General features: G+C 38.5%; 1 protein-coding gene across 6 annotated transcripts in view; it reads left to right on the top strand.

The window, feature by feature from the left end:
- Positions 1–1,713: 1,713 nt before the first annotated feature.
- Positions 1,714–20,010, top strand: part of LOC147835144 (uncharacterized) — a 137,267-nt gene continuing 118,970 nt past the window's right edge. For 5 of the 6 annotated variants that reach the window (XR_015501441.1, XR_015501440.1, XR_015501443.1 and 2 more), the window contains exon 1: positions 19,546–19,726. The gene's annotated coding sequence lies outside the window, so the exon portion shown is untranslated. Of the gene's footprint in view, positions 1,864–14,921; positions 15,064–19,545; positions 19,727–20,010 lie in introns of those variants that run through there. The other variant, XR_015501445.1, reaches the window with a different exon arrangement.

Raw genomic sequence — 20,010 nt, 5'->3', positions numbered from 1 at the left:
AAGCTTGTGGAAGGATACCCAAAACATTTGCTCAAAGTTATACAATTTAGAAGCAAAGCTAAAAAAAAAAACAAACAAACAAGGAAATGTATGTAAACTTTTGACTGTCTAGAAATTATTTAAAAATTCTCCAAAAAAAAAAAGTCATTATTCTGGCATTTAGCAAATGTAAATCATTTGGGTAATCCTAACAGAACTAAAATATTAAAAGTTTAGTATGATTTACCATCAAACTTTTAAAAAAATGGTTATGTTCGTTCTTTTAGAGAATGTGTACACTTCTGTTTCATGAATGATTTGGATTCCTGTTGTTTTTTTTGTTTTGTTTTTTATTCAGGACAACATGGATACAATTCCAAGAAGATGTCTTCAGAAACCTGAGAGCTAGCTTTCTAGGAATGGTTTTATTACAGTACATATCTACCAGTGCTGTGCACTCAGTGACCCATATTGGAGAGTAATCAGGTCAGTGGTGAAATGCACAGCAGTGCTTTATCACAAGATTAACCAAAGACTTGTTTGCAACACTGAAAGGAGTGAGGGAAATGACTGAAGGCACTAAATAACATTTCTTCTAGTATGTACATGAACCTCTTGCAGTTTTCAATGCATGTTTTTTTCTGTAGCATTTTTACAATGTAGATTGTGTCAAAGCCGTTTAACATAGAACATTATAATAAATTGAATGTGTCAGTTCAGTTTTCAGAGTTGAACTTCAGTTTAGTTCAGTTGAGTGTGTTTAATTTTCACTGCTAAAAGTCCAAACACTGAAGAGCAAATACATCAATGTGCAGCTTCAGAAGTCCCAAACCAAGCAAGCCAGTGACTACAGTGGCGAGGAACAAACTTCAAAGAAAGAAAGAAAAACTTGAGAGAAACCAGGCTTAGTTGGGCACAACTATTTCTCCTCTGGCCAAACTTCCTGTGCAGAGCTGCAGTCTATGCTCTGAAGAAAGCTGGACGTCCATCTTGGAGAAGCTGCAGGATCAATGCAAAGACTCATCTTATGCTCTCCGCTCATCCATGACCACCACAACATCTGCTCAGGATACAGCCTGGTCCAGGATTATAGATACCTTGGCATCATTTCTTCACAGGTAAATCGCATTAATGGTGCTGCGTAATCTCTAGAGGCCTCGGGAGGAGTATCGCGAGATGGAAGTAGAGAGTTGAAAAAATGATTAGCGTTAATATAGTTAGTTTTCTGTAAACCAGATCCAGCCTGAAAGCCCAACTGCTGCATTAATATGAAGGCAAGACTACAAATGTGCTGCTAAGTTGCTTTATTTTAAGTGTTATTGCTGATTGGCAAAAAAATATATATAAATTTTTATAAGTTAAATGAACTAAAGTAATAAGTAAAATAAAAAGCAGTACACAAAAAAACTTACTTAATATTTGAAAAACTTTAATATATTGTTCACTTCAAGACTTCAACATTTAATATAAATATCCTGTAGTTTCCATGACTGAATATTTCTCCTTTTTTCTGTATTGCGTTTCTGTCATAAAACGTGTGGAGAAATGATTAGCTAATAAAGTAAGTTTACTTTACACTTATCTACTGTTGCTAAAGCACATAAAAGAAAAAAAAAATAGTTAAACGTGAATATATCCTAGATTCAATAAACAGTTTTAGTCAAAAGGGTTTTGGTCAACTTTTTGCTGTTGTTTATCGTGTAGAATTAAATCATTAGCAACGCACGTGACCTCAATTCGGCGCGAGATTGTGTTGTGGGAGCCCTGAAGACGTAATGGCGAACTTGAAGGTTTACGTCGAGCTGTTTGTGTATTTTGTGGATAATATTCAGGACAAATGATGGATGGTCTTGCCCTGACATGCCTATGATCATTTTGAAGCAGGTAATGAGTGACATTTGTCGTTTGTTCAAATCGTATGAAACTAATCTTCCAAACAATTTGTTAGCTAAAGAGGCACTTTAATCAACATTTAAAGCCCAGCATTTCAAAATACACATACATAGGTCATATAAATCGCATATAAATTACCATAAGGTCAAGTTATCATTCAAAAGACTTAGCAAACCAACATTCGCCAACAAACCATCTACAATCTCTTTAATGTCAGATTTAACAGACTTGATATTATTAATCATATCAAGTCTGTTAAATCTGACATAAAAGAGATTGTAGATGGTTTGTTGGCGAATGTTGGTTTGCTAAGTCTTTTGTTAAATTTTACACTATTGTTCTTACTAGAACTTTATTTTAAGGGTTGAATGGCTGAGTTTGAAATTATTTTACACAGAGAATTACATTATTTTCACTTTTCTCAGTTGTGGAATTCATTTTAAAACCTTAGCCCTAATAAATATAGACATTGTTCAAGAGCATCCATTTTAATGTTTTGGTCGAATTCAATTCAATTGTATACATGGATAGCATGTTAAAATGACACTGAGGTATCTAACGTTACTTAAATGATTAAAGCAGCTTTTGTCAAAATGCATTGTCAAAATATGCGTCAAATAATGTCTCATCATCTTTCACAGTAACTTAGACTACTTATTCTGATCTGTACTTGTATAAAATAATATTTGGTTAGACAAGGATTTATTATTTTTTAAATTATTAAGTTTTTAAAAACAGTGAAGCATACATATTTTAAATGTCACATTATTCTTTCATTGTAGTTAAAGATTATCCATAGCGATTCTAATTTTGAAATAAGCCTTGCATATTTGTTTGTTATATAAACTGATTTGTTGTATAACTTTTTTTGGGTAGCTTTTTAAAATTTTGGAAATATACACTCACCGGCCACTTTATTAGGTACACCTTACTAGTCCTGGTTACACCATTACACCAGCCTGAACCATTGATACAAGGCAGGAGGGTTCCATGCTTTTATGTTGTTGATGGCAAATTCTGACTCCACCATCATAATGTGGCAGCAGAAATACAGACTCTTTTTCTCCAATCTTCTATTGTGCAGTTTTAGTGAGCCTGTGTGAATTGTAGCCTCAGTGTCCTGTTCATAGCTAACAGGAGCGGCACCTGGTGTGGTCTTCTGCTGCTGTAGTCCACCCGCCTCAAGGTTGGACATGTTTTGCATTCAATGATGCTCTTCTGCAGACCTCGATTGTAACAAGTGCTTATTTAAGTTACTGTTATCTTTTTGTCAGCTGGAACCAGTCTGGCCATTCTCCTCCGATCTCTGGCATCAACAAGGCATTTGCACCCACAGAACTGCCACTTACTGAATATTTTCTTTTTTTCTGACCATTTTCTGTAAACATTTTACTGGGTAGCCTTTGAAACACATGGAAAAATGTTTGTTAGTTCACATAGGGGGCGTTACGGTGGCGCAGTGGGTAGCACGATCGCCAAACAGCAAGAAGGCCGCTGGTTCATGCCCTGGCAGGGTCAGTTGTCATTTCTGTGTGGAGTTTGCATGTTCTCTCAGTGTTAGCATTGGTTTCCTCCGTGTGCCCCCACAGTCCAAAAACATGCGCTATACAGTAGGTGAATTAGGTTAGCTAGATTTGCCGTAGTGTATCTGTGAATGCATGAGTGTATGGGTGTTTCCCAGGGCTGGGTCGCGGCTCGAAGGGCATCCGCTATGTAAAACATATGCTGCAGGGCTCAACAATAAGGACTGCCCAATGGCCCGGGGCCAGTGTGAGAGATGCTTGGGACAGTAGACGGGACCATTACTGGCCCGATTGGGGCCACCTTTTTAAAATAATTTCGAACTCAAATAAAATACCGTCACATTTTCCATACTGCTCTTTTTGTTTTGTTAACATAATTTTGCTCATTATACATATATTATACATTTAAAAAATATTATTTAAATAATATTAACATTTCAATAATTATAAACATTATTTTTGACACATTATTTAATATAAAAAATAGCTATTAAATTTTATTTTTATTTTTTTTTTTTAAGGGGCCAGTGAAAATTTTGGCAGGCCAAGTAAAAATCTGAACCATTGGCCTGAACGGACCAGTAGAAAAAATCCTTAGCGTTGAACCCTTTGCTGGATTAGTTTGTGGTTCATTCCACTGTGGCAACCCCTGACTAATCAAGGGACCAAGAAGAAAAGAAAATAAATTAATTCAACATAAATGCTTTAAAAGATTTTTTAAGGGCTTGAAAACTTGTCTTTGACCCATAGATGTGTGAATGTACAGTAATTAGAAAGCTAAAGTGTTATGTAATATATTAATTTGTATAAGTAATATCACTTTTTTATTATATATATATATATATATATATATATATATATATATATATATATATATATATATATATATATTATTTTATTTTATTTATTTTTTTTCTATTTTTTTTTCTGAACAGCAACTTTACAACATTTATATTGCTGCTTTACGCCTCATTTATAAACTTAGCCATTTTGCATATTGCCTTAAGATTAATCCAGGGCTTTAACCCAAATCCATATTGCCTCAATATTCATAATAGTGTGCTCCCAATATGTATTCAGCAGTTGATTCTTCAATTATTACATTTGTTCCCTCCTGGTCCTGAATATGTGGATTCAGCCTGGGATTAGTCTTCAATATGAATTTCCCTGCTTTGCTGGGACCATCTTAATCTGTGACGGGATTTATCTGCTTATGTCTCATTATCAAACCCCATCCAGACAACCGGAACTGTTGCTTACCTTGTAATTGAGTTTTTGTCCCCTCGTCTATCTTCTTCACTTCAACGAATCATTGCTTTCTGATGCCGTTGGGGGCCGTTTTTTATTAGTTTGTCTTCAAAAGGTCAGGCGGTGTATCTGTTAAACAGGACTTGTCCCAACTGTTGACGGTCACACTCGGCTGATAACAGCCTGGCCGTTTTGCATGGCGATATTTCATTGTTGGACTGTCTAGACAGCCGGTGACACCTGACACGGCAGGCCCGGGGGTCGCGGTTGGTCGTGCAAGTCAAAAATCGAAGGCTCAGCTGCCCTCTGCGTCTGCTGGAGGTCCACAGAGACATTAGCAAATACATCGCAGAAAGCGGGGGCCCGTTTAAATCACTGCTCCTTTTAATAATGTAGAGCCATTTGTCATCATTTTACTGAATAACGTCACACGTTTTTGCTTGCGTATTTATATAATATAGAAAGTCTATTTCTGCTTTAGATGCACCAACTGCAATTTTCTGGTCCGATTTCGATTTTCTGATAATAATTTTGTCCCTAAAATGATTTTTTTTTTTAAATTTAAAACTGCTTTTGTTCTAGCTGAAATTAAACAAATAAGACTTTCCACAGAAAAAAAAATATTATCAGACATACTGTGAAAATTTCCTTGCTCTGTTAAACATCATTTGGGAAATATTTAAAAAAAGAAAAAAAATTCAAAGGGGGACTAATAATTCTGACTTACACTGTATTAGGGCTGCAACTAACGATTATTTTAATAATCGATTAATCTGTCGATTATTCATTCATTCATTTATTTTCTTGTAGGCTTAGTCCCTTTATTAATCTGGGGTCGCCACAGCGGAATGAACCGCCAACTTATCCAGCAAGTTTTTACACAGCGGATGCCCTTCCAGCCGCAACCCATCTCTGGAAAACATCCACATTCACACACCCACTCATACAACTACGGACAATTTAGCCTACCCAATTCACCTGTACCGCATGTCTTTGGACTGGGGGAAACCGGAGCACCCGGAGGAAACCCACGCGAAGGCAGGGAGAACATGCAAACTCCACACAGAAACGCCAACTGAGCCGAGGTTCAAACCAGCGACCCAGCAACCTTCTTGCTGTGAGGCGACAGCACTACCTACTGCGCCACTGCCTCGCCCCTCTGTCGATTATGTTTTTAATAAATCAGGGGGGAAAAAATTAAAAGCATTAATTTCCAACCCTTTCTTCAAAAACAGAACTAAAATCTTTGAGCTGGAGCGGGAGTCCTTTTCAGTCCTGGGGCTTCGTGTACGAAGACATGAAATCATACTAAAATTGTTGCTGTAATTGTGTGTACGCAGTAAAATATTCAGAGTTATGTAGCACTGCGTACGCCGAATCCCACGCTTATTCTCTTTATACATCCAAATTAACGTGAAACTGAGCGCACGTGCACGAGCGCAAAACCCCTCCCTGCCTCCTCCCCCGTATAAATATGCTAATGACTCTACTTAGGCAAAACCAAATGAAGAAACAATGGCAAAACCAAGCAAAAAGACAAACTTTGAACAGAACGTGAACTGGAGGTGCTCCTGTCTGAGGTAGACCGGAGAAAAATGGTGTTATTAGCAAGTTTGTCATAGGAATGAACTAGTTGAGTGCTTTCCGCATGTGTGATCGACAGAGACAACAAAGATAAATAGGGCAGAGGTCAGCAGCACGAGTGGCGTAGCTCGTAAAGCGCATGGCAACATGATTTGACACAATCATTTATAACCCCGGTTCGAATCCAGCGTCTGATGAACTCATTCTACTTTTTCCCCATTACATATCAGATTTTGCCTACTCTTCAAAACGAGGAATACAAGTAGGAATCATTCGTAAGTGTGTGTATTATGTTAAGCACACTTGAGGATCACATATTATTTGCACATTTATTGAATAGAAATGTTTCTGATGCACGTGTGCAAATTTGTCTTCGTCTTTATAGCAATGTGCGTGGAGTCGATCGCTCCGATTACATTGGGAAAACCGGTGATCGCTGCAAGTTGCACTTTAATGTTTGGCTGGTCAACTGCATGGTATAGAAACCTTTTATACCTGCTAGACATGCAGATGATACCGTCCTATACAGCTGCCATTGCACTGCTCAAAGATACTTTGTAGTGTGCAATTTAACATAATTGCCTTTAGTAGTTGCCAATGGAAATAAAACAAACACACATAAGAAATGCACGCACACCAGACATGAAGTTGGCATGGACCAACGCACATTCTCACGTTCATGTCATCGTTAGTAAATCCAAACGTGAGCGTGAAATCTGGTGTACGCAAAGTTTTTGTGCTTATGCAGCGTTGATACAGGAGACTCCTGGAGTTTTGACCAGCCCATTTCAGTTCACGACTGACTATATTAAAATTACATCATTTCCAATTCAATACTTCAGTGAAGATGTATTTTATTAGTTAACACAATGTAATGCTTAACAGTATCAGGATCAATGTTTTGTAAGAATTAGCACTCATAAACATTTAAACTTGAAATGGAAATAATATCAAATAAATACAAGTATAGCCTATATTAAGCTGCATGTATAAAATAAAGATTAAAATGAAATGTATTGATTTTTTTTAATGACACTATTGTGTCTTTTTTTTAAGAAAACATTCATTCATTCATTCATTTTCTTGTCGGCTTAGTCCCTTTATTAATCAGGGGTTGCCACAGCGGAATGAACCGCCAACTTATTCATCTTTTTTTTTTTACGCAGCGGTTGCCCTTCCAACCTTAATTCATCACTGGGAAACATTCACACACACACTCATACACTACGAACAATTTAGCCTACCCAATTCCCCTGTACCGCATGTCTTTGGACTGTGGGGGAAACCGGAGCACCCTTAAGGAAACATCTGCTTTGTTAACTTCAAATATAAAGAGTAGCTAAATCTCCAACACTATTCTGAAAACATCACTGTGTTCTTTTCTGCAATATCTGAATATATATTCTGTGCAAATTGTTCACAGATATCCAGTGCTTAAACACAAATAAAGAATAAAATAATTAATGCACAGTTGTCTGCCAAACATTTTTAACCACAGTATTACTTTCTAATGACGGCTTCATCTTTTTCCACTTTTTAGCTTTCTGATCAAGTTAAGTCAGATTTCTTAATGTGGCGAGTCATCTAATTGTCTCTGCATTTTTCATTAAGCAGATGTAATATTCATTAATATTTATTATAAAAATTCTTATATTCACTTAATGACAATCCTACCTGCCCATTCTAGTGTGCTGGGCTCATGACTGGTGCTTGGTAACGTTACACGGCTTGGATCTTCACTGTTATAAGCAAAATGGCTGCTGCCGCTGAACAGTACAAGAAAACGTTCAGTACATTTAATGGCCTTACTAACTTTTTATGCTCATTTAGGAAGAAATTACTTGTGTTTGAAAAATTTAGATGTTGTTATTATTATTAGTTGTATTTACATCTGTTCAAACACGCACCCAAAAACCCAGACTCAGGAAAATATTTTTACGGGATGATAGCGGGATAGAACTGTAAAATACCCTCCGAGAGGGTTGAGAGGTATGGTGATCTGACCCAATGGGGTATATGCCGAGGCATGCTAATAGGACTTTTAATTTGCCATTAACCTGGGTTAAGCGCTTCCGGCGAATTGAATGGCAATGCAAAATCCGGTGCGTTTAAGGTCTGTTTTCTTTAAAAATCAGCAATCTCCGCTAGCTGGGTGATATCCGATTTAAAGTGGGTCTCAGATTGTACAAGAAGCACTGCATTAAATTACATTTCCCCCGCCATATCTTTATTATATGAGCATTTATTTTACCCCAGTATATTCAATGGAGCTTCTGCGTTAGCCTGCCGATTCTGACGGGCGCGTGCGAGTAAACGGCTTTTTGTCTCATTTTATGCTTGAGCAACTAAATAAATGCTAAAGTTTATTTAACTGAATGTATTTTATTGACATTACAACACCAATGCTGTATAAGGAACCGTATAAAATGAGAAAAAGTTCACAATAACAGGTCACCGGAAGTGTATCAGCATGGGAACAGCACTAGTCTATTGCCGTCTATTGTCTTTTTTTTTTACTGTGTTGATTCCCACGCGATTGGCCGTTTACAGCGACACATAGCATTTGATTTCTAAATATGATCTCTTCACTGATACAAACTGTCCAGAGTGATCTTGTTCGATAAGATTCAAGCAGGAGTGGATACAGAGTGTAAGCGGCTGCTAAAATATCCACGCTCCCTTGAGGCGGCCAGAGGCTGTTCTCTGAGAGCCCGGCGAGAGAGGACATTCTGTTCAAAGCCATTCAATGGAGATATTTTTTTTCCTCCAAGAGTTTTTCTTTTTGTCCCTTCCTGAACTGAATATCAATCAACGGTTGTCTCTTTAGTGTGCTAAAGCTTGAGAACAGAATCCTGCCATCTCCAGAAGAAAAAAAAAAACTAATAAAAGCAAGAAAGAGCGAAGAAAAATAAGGTGGTATTGCCAGCCCAATTGTTTCTTTCCTTGGTGTTTAATGATGCTCTCTCGGAGCGGCTGGCGTCTGGGTGTCAGAGACCAAGATTTTAGCCCAGACACTGCAGCCCAGCAGGGTTGCGTTGTTATAGTGAGACGGGTCGGGACAGGGGCATCAGGTTGAGAGAGTTGGGGGGGCTCAGGGTGGTTTCGGGACCCTCTCAAGGTGCCTCTTCCATGGAAACGCAGCTGACTGAACAAGATTCCCATCATTCGACAAATAAGAGACAAGCTGGGGTCTGTCTCTGCACAGGCCGCACTGTTACCAGGAGCCCACAGCCAATCACGTCACCTCGAGAAATCTCTCCCTTCTACGACCAATCACAGGTGAGTAGCAGTGTGACATCACATGATAATGAATTAGCCGTAAAGCTTTCTAAGGCTTTTCTCCAAATGAGGGATTCGGCCTCAGGAGTCAGAGCGGCATCACTGATGGAGGGCCATCTCTCTTCACTATCTTTGTCCTAGATACGGGATTGCACAGTTGGGGCCTTTTGATCGGGCCCCATGTTTCCCAGCTCTGCATTTGGTTTTACTGTGCATTAGCGCTGACCCTGACCATCACTTTCAATCAACATAATTCTCTGATTACAGGAAATGTGCCATGAGCTGGATGAATAGCTCTTAGGTCATTTCAACCCTGGACGGGATCCAGAGTTTCACTTACCTCTCTGACGTGCCCGTCAATCTCTCCATCTCTCTCTCTCTCTGTATCCCTCGCTTTTTCAGACAGCAATTGATTCTTCGCCAAGTTACTTAGAGACGCTCTTTTAGATATATTTGTGCATTTTGAGAGTATTGATTTCTGTGGCTGTTTGGCAGTTTAACAGAAGTGGGAGTTTGTTTTCCCTTGAGTCAGTTTCAAATCCTTCATGTCATCTTTCATATACCTGGAATAAACATTGACTGTTTTAGGGTTGGGTACCGAAACCACCTTTGTAACTGGAATGCACCAGACTAAATCAGCATATGAATTTCAGTACCTAATTCCGGTGCTGAGACAAGAAAGTAAAGCAGGTCGCACACCAGAAGCGTCGCGCAGCACCTTGCATTTTACAATTCTAAACATAGGTTTCTATCAAGGTACACACACCTGCGCCACAAGTCGGTGAATGTCTGCGACGCTCAGCCATGACTCAGGACACTGTTCATATTTCTGCTGCGCCACAGGGTGCCATCAGAATAGTTTAATTTTAAGTAACATGCAAATGTGCACGTCTGGTGTGTGATACTTTTAACTAGGGGTGTCAATCGAAATCGATCGAAATTTGTGCTCAATTTTGATTATCGAATCAAAAAATAGAATCGTCGATGCTGCCACGCCCCCATGTCACGTCAGCTTGGCTTGCAAAGCGGGAAAAAAACAGGCTTGTTGAAGTGCTTGTTAAACTGCAGAAGCAGGAGACCCGTCGACAGAACTTAAACCCTCTTCTCTTTCAATGAAGTCGCCGGTGTGTAAGCATTTTGGATTTCCAGTGAGTTATGTTGACAACGTTCGTGTTGTCGACAAAAAAAAAACACAGTTTTGCAAGCTCTGCTATGCACGTATTACGTACGGTTCGTCCGATAGACGACACCGGCTCGAGATCCTAAGTGCACCCCCTTTGCAAATCCGCTCGCGAAAAGTACACACTCAGGCCCTGTTTACACTGTATTTGTTTTGAAATGGCATTTTAGAACGACAACGATTTGACATCCACAGTGGCGTGTAGCATTTCTGAGCAGCCCTCCTTCCTCTCTACCTCTGAAAATGCACATCACATGACCACACAGACACACACAGCCATGCGCTCGAGAGCAGGTCCAGGCAGTCAGATGACTGCTTCAATCTTTCACTCACTTGTACTTAGTCATTTTAGCGAACACCTCAGATACTGTTGGCTGGTTCCTGTTGGCTGTGCGTCTTTTTTACCAACGCCATTATAACGACACAGATCACTGCCTATTCACGAGTCCCGCAGAAAAAAAGTGATTGACAGGTGGTAATTATGTGTGTATCATGCCTTTATTCATTTACTGTATGATTTATTTATGGGTAAAACAAAGACCATGCAGGTCAGGTAGTTTAAATGGTAGGCTACAAATAATTAATTGGTCATTAATTAATTAATTATTCATAATCGAATCGTGCCTTTAGAATCGAAAATGTAATCGAATTGAGGATTTGGAGGATCGTGACACCCTTACTTTAAACTGTCATGTGCGCGCCGTGTCGCGGCTCTGAGCGGCACATCCGGTCTGTGACACCCTTAAGAAGCATCAAGGGGTGCATCAAAGGCACACATAAGTACGCGTTGTCACACCATCTCTAAATATTTAATTCTAAACAGCTTTGAGGGATACGGACACCGTCAGCGATGTCAGGCGTTTGTTCTTATAGAAGGCAAAGCACGCAGTACGGTGCATGCGGTGAGCGACTCGCTTCATCAACACGCATGATCGTGTTCATCTAATTAGCTTAAACTAAGCTTTCTAAAGTAAGGCTATATTTTACAAGCAATGATTCTGACACACTAAAATGTAGCAGATGCTTTTACAAAAGTTGCGTGTAAGGCAGAAACACGTCAAGCTTATGAAATGTGAGGGCTCATGGAATCAACTTAAAGGTGAGGAATGGACTGTCCTAGACAGCTTGTGACATCAACTGGCACTTTCAATGAGCATGTTTACATGGACACCAATACTCTGATTTCAATATGATTAAGACAATACTCTGATCAAGAGTCTATCATGTGAACAGTGATTTTTGATTATCTTAAAAACCACTTAAACTCTGCGGACCCGGTACCGGGTCCGTGAAATCATCGACTTTCGCTTTTAGATTTAAAGGGCTAGCGTTGCACCAGACCCCCGTAAGTGGTGTCGTTTGAAAGTGTAGAATCTATATATTATGCACATATGCATCACTTTGGTTTTTATCCTACTGTATAAAAGTTATTTACACTTAAATACACAGTATTTTGGATACCCGAGCTAGGTATTTTACATTGGTTCATTTTCATATATTTTCATATGACATATGTACAAATTATAGCTCAAATGAAAGCTCTTGCCGGTGCTCATACAGTTCTAGCATTCTTTTCACTGAATTATAGTCATATGCCAAACAGTTGTTGAATGAATTGTGATCTTTCCGTGGCGCAGAAATGTAAACAATACATTCATGAACAATAAGCAGCCCCAGATAGCACAGACAGCTGTCATCTCTCACCTTATGCTGTGCCCTTCAGGGCCATTCTCCTCTCTTTTTGAGGTGATGTGCATAAGTAATCCTTTTATGTGTCTGATGTGGTCTAAACACAATGAATTATGTTTGATCAACAAAAGAATAGTGATATACGTAAACAAGGATCGGTCTCTGTGGCTTGAACAGCACCTCTCATCTGTTGGAATGCAATAACTTTTGCATAGATTATGGTAGAAACCTTTTTCTTTTTTCCTATGATTACAGACATGTGCAGGAACCACCAAAATTAATTACAGCACGCTAGACCACACACAACCTAAAAGGTACACTTTCAAATTTGAGTTTATAAAAAAAATACAAAAGCGCCCTTTTTTTAGGTGTTTATTATAACACAGACGACATATACAGACATTTTAAACAATTTCAATAGTGTTTTATGAGAATTCAAAGGGTTTTCTTTAAAATGATATTAATTTTTTGCATTTATACCTCTGCATGTGGATTTGGGAAGCTTTTAAATTTAGGTAGGCAAAATCCAGGCGGAAATCCCCAAATAGCAGCAATGTATATAATTTTTTTTTTTCATTTAAGTAATTTCTTGCTCCCAATGTGAGAATTTAATTTAGCATTTTCCTCGTCAAATATTGGAGGGCATGTGTTAACTCTTATTAATAGCCATGTTTATTACCAGTGTTGAGGAAAGTTAGTTTTGAAAGTAATGCATTACAATATTGAGTCACCCCCCCCCCCCCAAAAAAAGTAAATAGGTGCGTTACTTGGTTACTTTTTATGGTAAGTAATTACGTTACTTTTGAGTTACTTTTGAGTTCCTTTTTCTGACCTGGCTGAGGCTTGATCTCTTTCAGAACATTTTTTTTTTTTTAAATAGTGGAGCTCTGCAATTAACAACACACTCTATAATCTTTATTTACCTTTAAGAACACATCAAAAACAATTTTAGGATAATATTATCTGAGAACTTCCTGACACCAGAGCCACACATGCTGTATACAGATTATTAAAAGTTTAAAGCAATATGTTCGCTACAATTTGTCTCGAGTAAAATCACTGTCCATTGAGACAATCCGCTTTGCCTTTTCTTTAATGATATAAATTTTGGGTTTTAAATACCATTATATTTGAGTAAAAATGCTTTTGCATTTTCTAGTTATGGCTTATTTTTTTATAGTCGTAATATGTTTGTTTGCATTGCATTGTCATTTTATCCTAGTTATAAATGTCTAAGTGCTTCATTTTAAAGACTTTCTTATTTCATTAACTTTTTTTTATGGTTTTGATTTAACATTGTGCTTCCACATCAGTTTCAGACTCCACTTTATAGTCTCTTAGGGTGTACTCACACTATATACAGTTGGCTTGAACCAGGCCGAAGCACGCTTGTCCCCCCTCTACTCTCCCCCGATGGCCCGCACTCACATTGCATTCGCGCCTGAGCACGCTTACATCATCAATGATGTGCTGTTCAATAAAAAGCTCTCTTTCTCAGCACAGTGGAGATTTATTTAGTTATATATAATTTTAAACATTAGATATGCTGTGACACGGTCAAATATTTTGCTGAACAGATCAGCAACATTTGAAGCTCAAAAAAATCATAAAGTCCTTGTGCTGCAGGAATTAGGAGGTTTGCTGAAGGTGCAACTGTTTTGCAGTGAGGGGTTTGCGTCTTTAATAATCTACGACAGTTTCCGTTCATTGAACAGTAAGAATGATGAATAAATCTATATTGAACAGTCCCTTAAAAGTCTCGTCTTGTCTTCAGTTTCGGGCTCAGGCACGCTTTGCACTGAGCCCAAGTGAACCACCTATTCAAACCAGGCCAGGGCCGGCCAATTGAACTGTGCCTGAGCCCGATTCAAAGCACTCGCACTTCTCAAACGAATTGGAAAACGGTCCTGGGCACGGTTCGGATAGCATAGAATGAATACGCCACTAGCTGACCATTCATAGGAACTATGTTTCAATGTTTTTAAAATAAGTTCAATGGGCTCTATGCACAGCTAGTGTTTTTTAGCCAATGATATAATTTCTGTGAAAGTTTAATGTGTCTGTTTTCAGTTTCATAAGGTTTCTTTTACAGCATTGATGTTATAATGTCATTAAAATACATTGTTAAATGTACTTAAGCATTTGTTTAGTTGTTCAAGCATAAAACGAGATGAAAGACCATGTAAATGCTAGCACTTTTAGGAGCAGCAGGCGAGCGCAGAAACTCAATTGAAAATATTGGAGTCAAATAAACTCTTATTTTTGAGACATGGTGGGGGAAAATAGAATTTAGTTCAGTGCATCTTGTCCAGTCTGAGACCCACTTCCTATCTTATATATACCAGGCAGTAAAGATCACTGATTTTTAAAGAAATCAGACTTTAAATGTGTCGATTTTATAATAAAAAGACTGTTCACCGGAAACGCTGAGGCTGGCTAGCTGAAATTAAAAGTCTGTGTGCATATACCGCATTGCTAATTGTAATTTTTTATCATATATGTAAAGTTCTGATGTGAACTTTTTTTTATATTTTTTTTCCCTACAGACACTTGAAATGGTAACGTGAGTGAAAGACCCACAGTCTCGTTAAACATGATTTGAATTCTCCACATTCTCCGCTCGCCTCTCCTTGAGTGACCCGGCCAACACGGCAGCTGATATCTGCAGTTTAACAGCTTCTGGAGAAGGTGATGAAAAACACTGAACACATTTCCTCCACTAGTAAAGATTTAATGTCTTTCAGAAGTGGTAAGGTGCAGTGTAATCACATGACCTCATCAAATTGCAATAGAGCATTCCTGTGGGTAGACTAATGGCTTTGATAAAATCGTTGACATGCAAGTCAGTTTGGATACAAGCAGCAGCCAATTTATAAATGTAAAAATAAGTTGCTTGTTTCAATTGACAAGTAACTTATTTTTATTGAAGAATACAATATTGCATAGAGTACAATAGAGTGTATTTTTTTTCGTGTTAGTTCATCAATTTCTAGCTATCAAAATGGTTGTAAATACAAGTACACTACCTAACAAAAGTTTTGTCGCCTATCTAAATTTTAAGAACAATAAATAATAACTTGACTTTTGGTATCAGAAGTGGCTTATATGAAAGGCAAATGCCTCTAGATTACGCTTATTTTACCTAAATAAAAGATGATCATGCTTTTGATTTTTAATTATTTAATTAGGACCGTAAGGTTTGTCACGTAACAGAAATAATGTCCAGTATAGAATATAAAGTCATGCTGCAGTGGAAAAAGAATCAATATTGTGTATTGACATGAGCTTGGTGGACTGCATCCACACATCTCTGCAATGGCTCAAATCACTTATTAATAAAGTCATCTGGAATGGCAAAGAAAGCGTTTTTGCAGGACTCCCAGAGTTCATCAAGATTCTTTGAATTCATCTTACGTGCCTCCTCCATCTTATCCCAGACATGCTCAATAATGTTCATATCTGGTGAATGGGCTGGCCAATCTTGGAGCACTTAAACCTTCTTTGCTTGCAAGAGCTTGTGAAGATGATGTGGAGGCTGAAGTATGAGGAGGAGCGCTATCCTGCTGAAGAATTTGCCCTCTCCTGTGATTTGTAATGTAATGGGTAGCAGAAAAGTCTCGATACCTCAGGCTGTTGATGTTACCATCCACTCTGCAGATCTCTCACACATCCCCATACTGAATGTAACCACTAACTATGATTTTTCTTTCACCAAACTTGACTGATTACTTTGAGAGTCTTTTTTCCATGCGGGTTCAAATATGTCTGCTGCAGTTTTTGTGATGATTGGGATGCAGTTCAACAGATGACTCATCAGAAAAATCGACCTTCTGCCACTTTTCCAAATGATCAACTAGAAGTCAAGTTATTATTTGTTGCTCTTACAACTGGGATCGATGACAAGACTCTTGTCAGTTAGAGTAGATAACAAAACAACATCCACATGACATATTAAAGAACCAAAATTATAATGAAATAATAATAATAAATAAATAAGGGGGACAGTAAGATTGTTAAAGTTGAGAAAAAGAAAAGGTTGACCTTAATCATAATAGTATGGCTCATTACTGAATAATTAAAGGCATGACAGGAGATCAGACAAGATCTGCCCGATTAGGTTCATCTTGTATGGAATATACACATTCCGGTCAACTAATTATCTCAGACAAACACAGAACGCCCAAACACTGCAGTGCTTTGTAATTTTCTTCATAAATAAAACAGTGTTAGCAGTGTTTTGTCAGCTTGTCATCCACTGAGATTATTATCAGATATCTCACCGGTCAGGTATACATGCATGCTAAAAAATCAAGGTGAAAGTCATCATAACTTGCTTGAAAACACCTAGATCTCAACTCAACTTTTTTTATCGCCCGATAAGAGTTAGCGCCGATAACTGCCTACCACTAATAAAAACATTTAATGGACAATACTCCTCTAGAGTATTTAATTTTCTCCCATCTTAAAAACAGCATCATATCACTAAATCAGAGTGAAACTGAAGGTGGTTTACTTGATTTCCAATCAAGCAATATTCTTCTCCGAGCCGTAAGACACGCAAAGGCATGAGCGTCTTGATAATTATTGGATTTGACTGTACCTTGTTCAGGTACTCCAAAAACAAAACTAATGTCTTTATTATAAGCCTCGGGCAGAATTTTAAATATAGTTGTCCATTAACCAAACAGTCTGGGGCATGCCCAAAACATGTGAGCCAAATTTGCTCTAGCAGAATTCATTATGATATTAAGAGGAAATTATTCATGAAAAGAATATGCTACTTACTTGAGCTGCACAATTAATCGAAAAAAGATTCTCGATTCGACCCCTTAGACGATCTTAATCCAGCATTTCTATGATTCTGCTAATCATTTTTTCAAGTTCAGGAGAGAAGCAAAGGCAGCCGCACTAGTCTTTTCATTGTTTCACTTACATTTCTCAGCGACATGGACACCTCCAAATGATGTTAAAAGAGTCACTGTATTTACAAGGCATAATTCACCTAAAAATGTCATCTTTGTCTTCATATAATGCTGTATTTGCAACTGGGAAATCACACGTGACTTGAGCTGCTGACCGTGAGCTGTTACCATAGACAGAGAGGGCGGGCACGCGTGCCCTACTCAATGAAAGACGCGCGCGCGTCTACTTTAATGAACAGAACCTGCACTGGCTGTGAGTAACAGGTAATAAAGTTGTAAATAATATTCAGGTTGTAACACAGAGTGATCGTTTGAGAGCCGTGTGCGAAGTATGAACAGCACTTAGCTGTGAAAATGAAACTGAAAGCGTGCACATCATTTAAATAATCATGTCGCATTTAAGAGTTATGATTGCGATAAGCATTTGATATGTTTTTTCTTTCATAGCGAACACAAATTGTGCATGAAAATAAATATTTACAGTGTCAGTATAACTACTCTAGCATACATCTCAAACATAATTCAACATCAGAATTATTATAAGTAGAATAGAATTATTTATAGAAACCAGTAAACCTACACATAATATTATTGTTGTTTTACCATATGTTTGAGAAAAAAAAACAATAATTATTGCAGACTCCTTTTAACCTTACATCTACAGAATCGTGAGAAAATCATAGGCTGTTTTCTCAATTCCAAGAACGCAGAGAATGGACTTGCGTTTTTGTGGAGACCGGTCTTGCCAGGTGTCCTCGGAAGAACGAACTCAGGAGACCGCGAGGGCAGAGAACGCGTCCTTTGAGAAATGAGATGCTGCGTTCTTCCTGATGGTCACATGACCTTCACGTGTTTTAAATGGAAATTATTTGAACATTACAGCACTCATACAACGATTTATTTTTTTCCCCTTTTCAAAATATATACTTTGCATAAAAACATTATAAATATATGTTGCACAATATAAATAAAACAGATTTTAATGCGAATTTCAGCAAACAAACACCCTTGATGTGTTTATTCCTTTATTAAGAGGTTCATGGTAATGTTTACTTTCACCGTTTCATTTACGGAAACTCCTGAGGTAAATAAATTATATCTCTGAACTTTAATAATAAATCTAAATAAAATGCTGCGCTTCCCATCTCCAGTCGCAATGACTTCTGGGACTTCCAGAGCGAGTTCAGTGCTCAAGTCTGCATCAGTGCGTCCTCGATATCAAGAACACATCAGGGAAGTTTCAAACATCCTCCGTACTTGTGGTCTTGAGTATTGGAACTGAACTTAGGCAGCTGATGATGACAATGCACGAGAACACGAGGACGCAAGACCGCTGAAGAACGCATATTGAGAAACAGAATAATTCTTTATTTTAAGCAGAAAAGTCAGAAAAAGTTTTAGCCAGAATCGTGCAGCTCTAATACTGACGAATACATATTTACATTTTTATTCATTTGATATTTTAAGTTATCAAGCACTTTTAAATATGCAGGGTTCCCCACAATTCCTTCATGTTGTCTCAAAACAAATCAATTAATTTAATTGTTTTTACAAATTTAAGTTAATAGAACATAAAACAATTAGGTTTCCCCACAAAAACCCTCAAGAATTGTGTTGATTCGACTCATTATAAATAAGTAATTATATCAAATATTTCTCTGAGTGAAGAAGAGTAAGGAACAGAATCCTCAGAAGGGGTCAATGGGTTTAAAATCTCCACAACTCTCTCTCTCTTCTCTTGTTTCACCACTGCCATACTTTCTCTAGACACACGTCTGTTTAGCGGTTCTGCCTGCTTAAACACACACACACATATATATATATACGCACTTGCCGTGTCTGACCCCTGGGTCACGCTGAAGTGACTTTGTGCCCTGTTTGTAACTGGGCCTCTTTGAAAGCGGGCCTCGCATTCCTGCTCCCTCAGACGAGGGACGTCCTGCTTATTACCAACCAGTAGGAAGTTTCTGCCGTTAGGGATTATGTGCCGTTTCCTCGCCCAGAAGCTTTTTCGGCTTGTCCCCTCCCACTCTGGAGGAAAAAAAAAAAAAAAAAACGAAGCCCAAACTAGAAAACGGTGCAAACTAAATACCTGCCTCTCTGACCGGCAGCCTTTGAGCCCGGCTCGTCTGCGCTTGTGCGAGTGCTGGGAGGAGGCAGCCGTGCTCCGTCCGCTTTTGTGTGGTTGTACAGAAGTGCTGCGGTTGGGAGGAGGAGGTGGTGGAGGTGGAGGGAACAGCTGCTCCCCACACAGAAGCCGGTTTCCCAGCCTCACAGGCAGCGCGAGGCAGGCTGTTTTCCCCGGGGCCCTCGGGTTGCTTCACCAGCCTCCGCAGCTCCGGAGATTTTTTTATAGCTTGGCCGAACACGAAACGGACCAGAACAAGTCGGATTCTTTTCGTCACAAGGCCTGACGCTCGTGCTTCTCTGTGAGTACTTTGCTGCTTTGTTTTGTTTTGCTAAAGTTGCATGGACACAAAGGATCGTACAGTAAATTGTTGTTTGCATTTTGTGTGTCGTTCTGTTTGTGTGTTCTGTCTGTTTCTCTAAATCGTGAAGAACTCCATTTGCTGTAAGACAGAAAACTCGGGCAGGTTTGCATGAACAGGGAGCTTTGTGCTTTTGAATCGCAGCTGAGCTACAGGGTCATGGCCAGAGGCATCACTGCTGTGTGTGTGTGTGTGTACACACATAGTCTGTATATGAGCTTTTG

The sequence above is a fragment of the Danio rerio genome, chromosome 10, assembly GCF_052040795.2.
Source record: "Danio rerio strain M-AB ecotype USA chromosome 10, GRCz13ab, whole genome shotgun sequence".
In the NCBI taxonomy this organism is placed as follows: Eukaryota; Metazoa; Chordata; class Actinopteri; order Cypriniformes; family Danionidae; genus Danio; species Danio rerio.
This window is presented reverse-complemented; position numbering and strand designations above follow the sequence as displayed.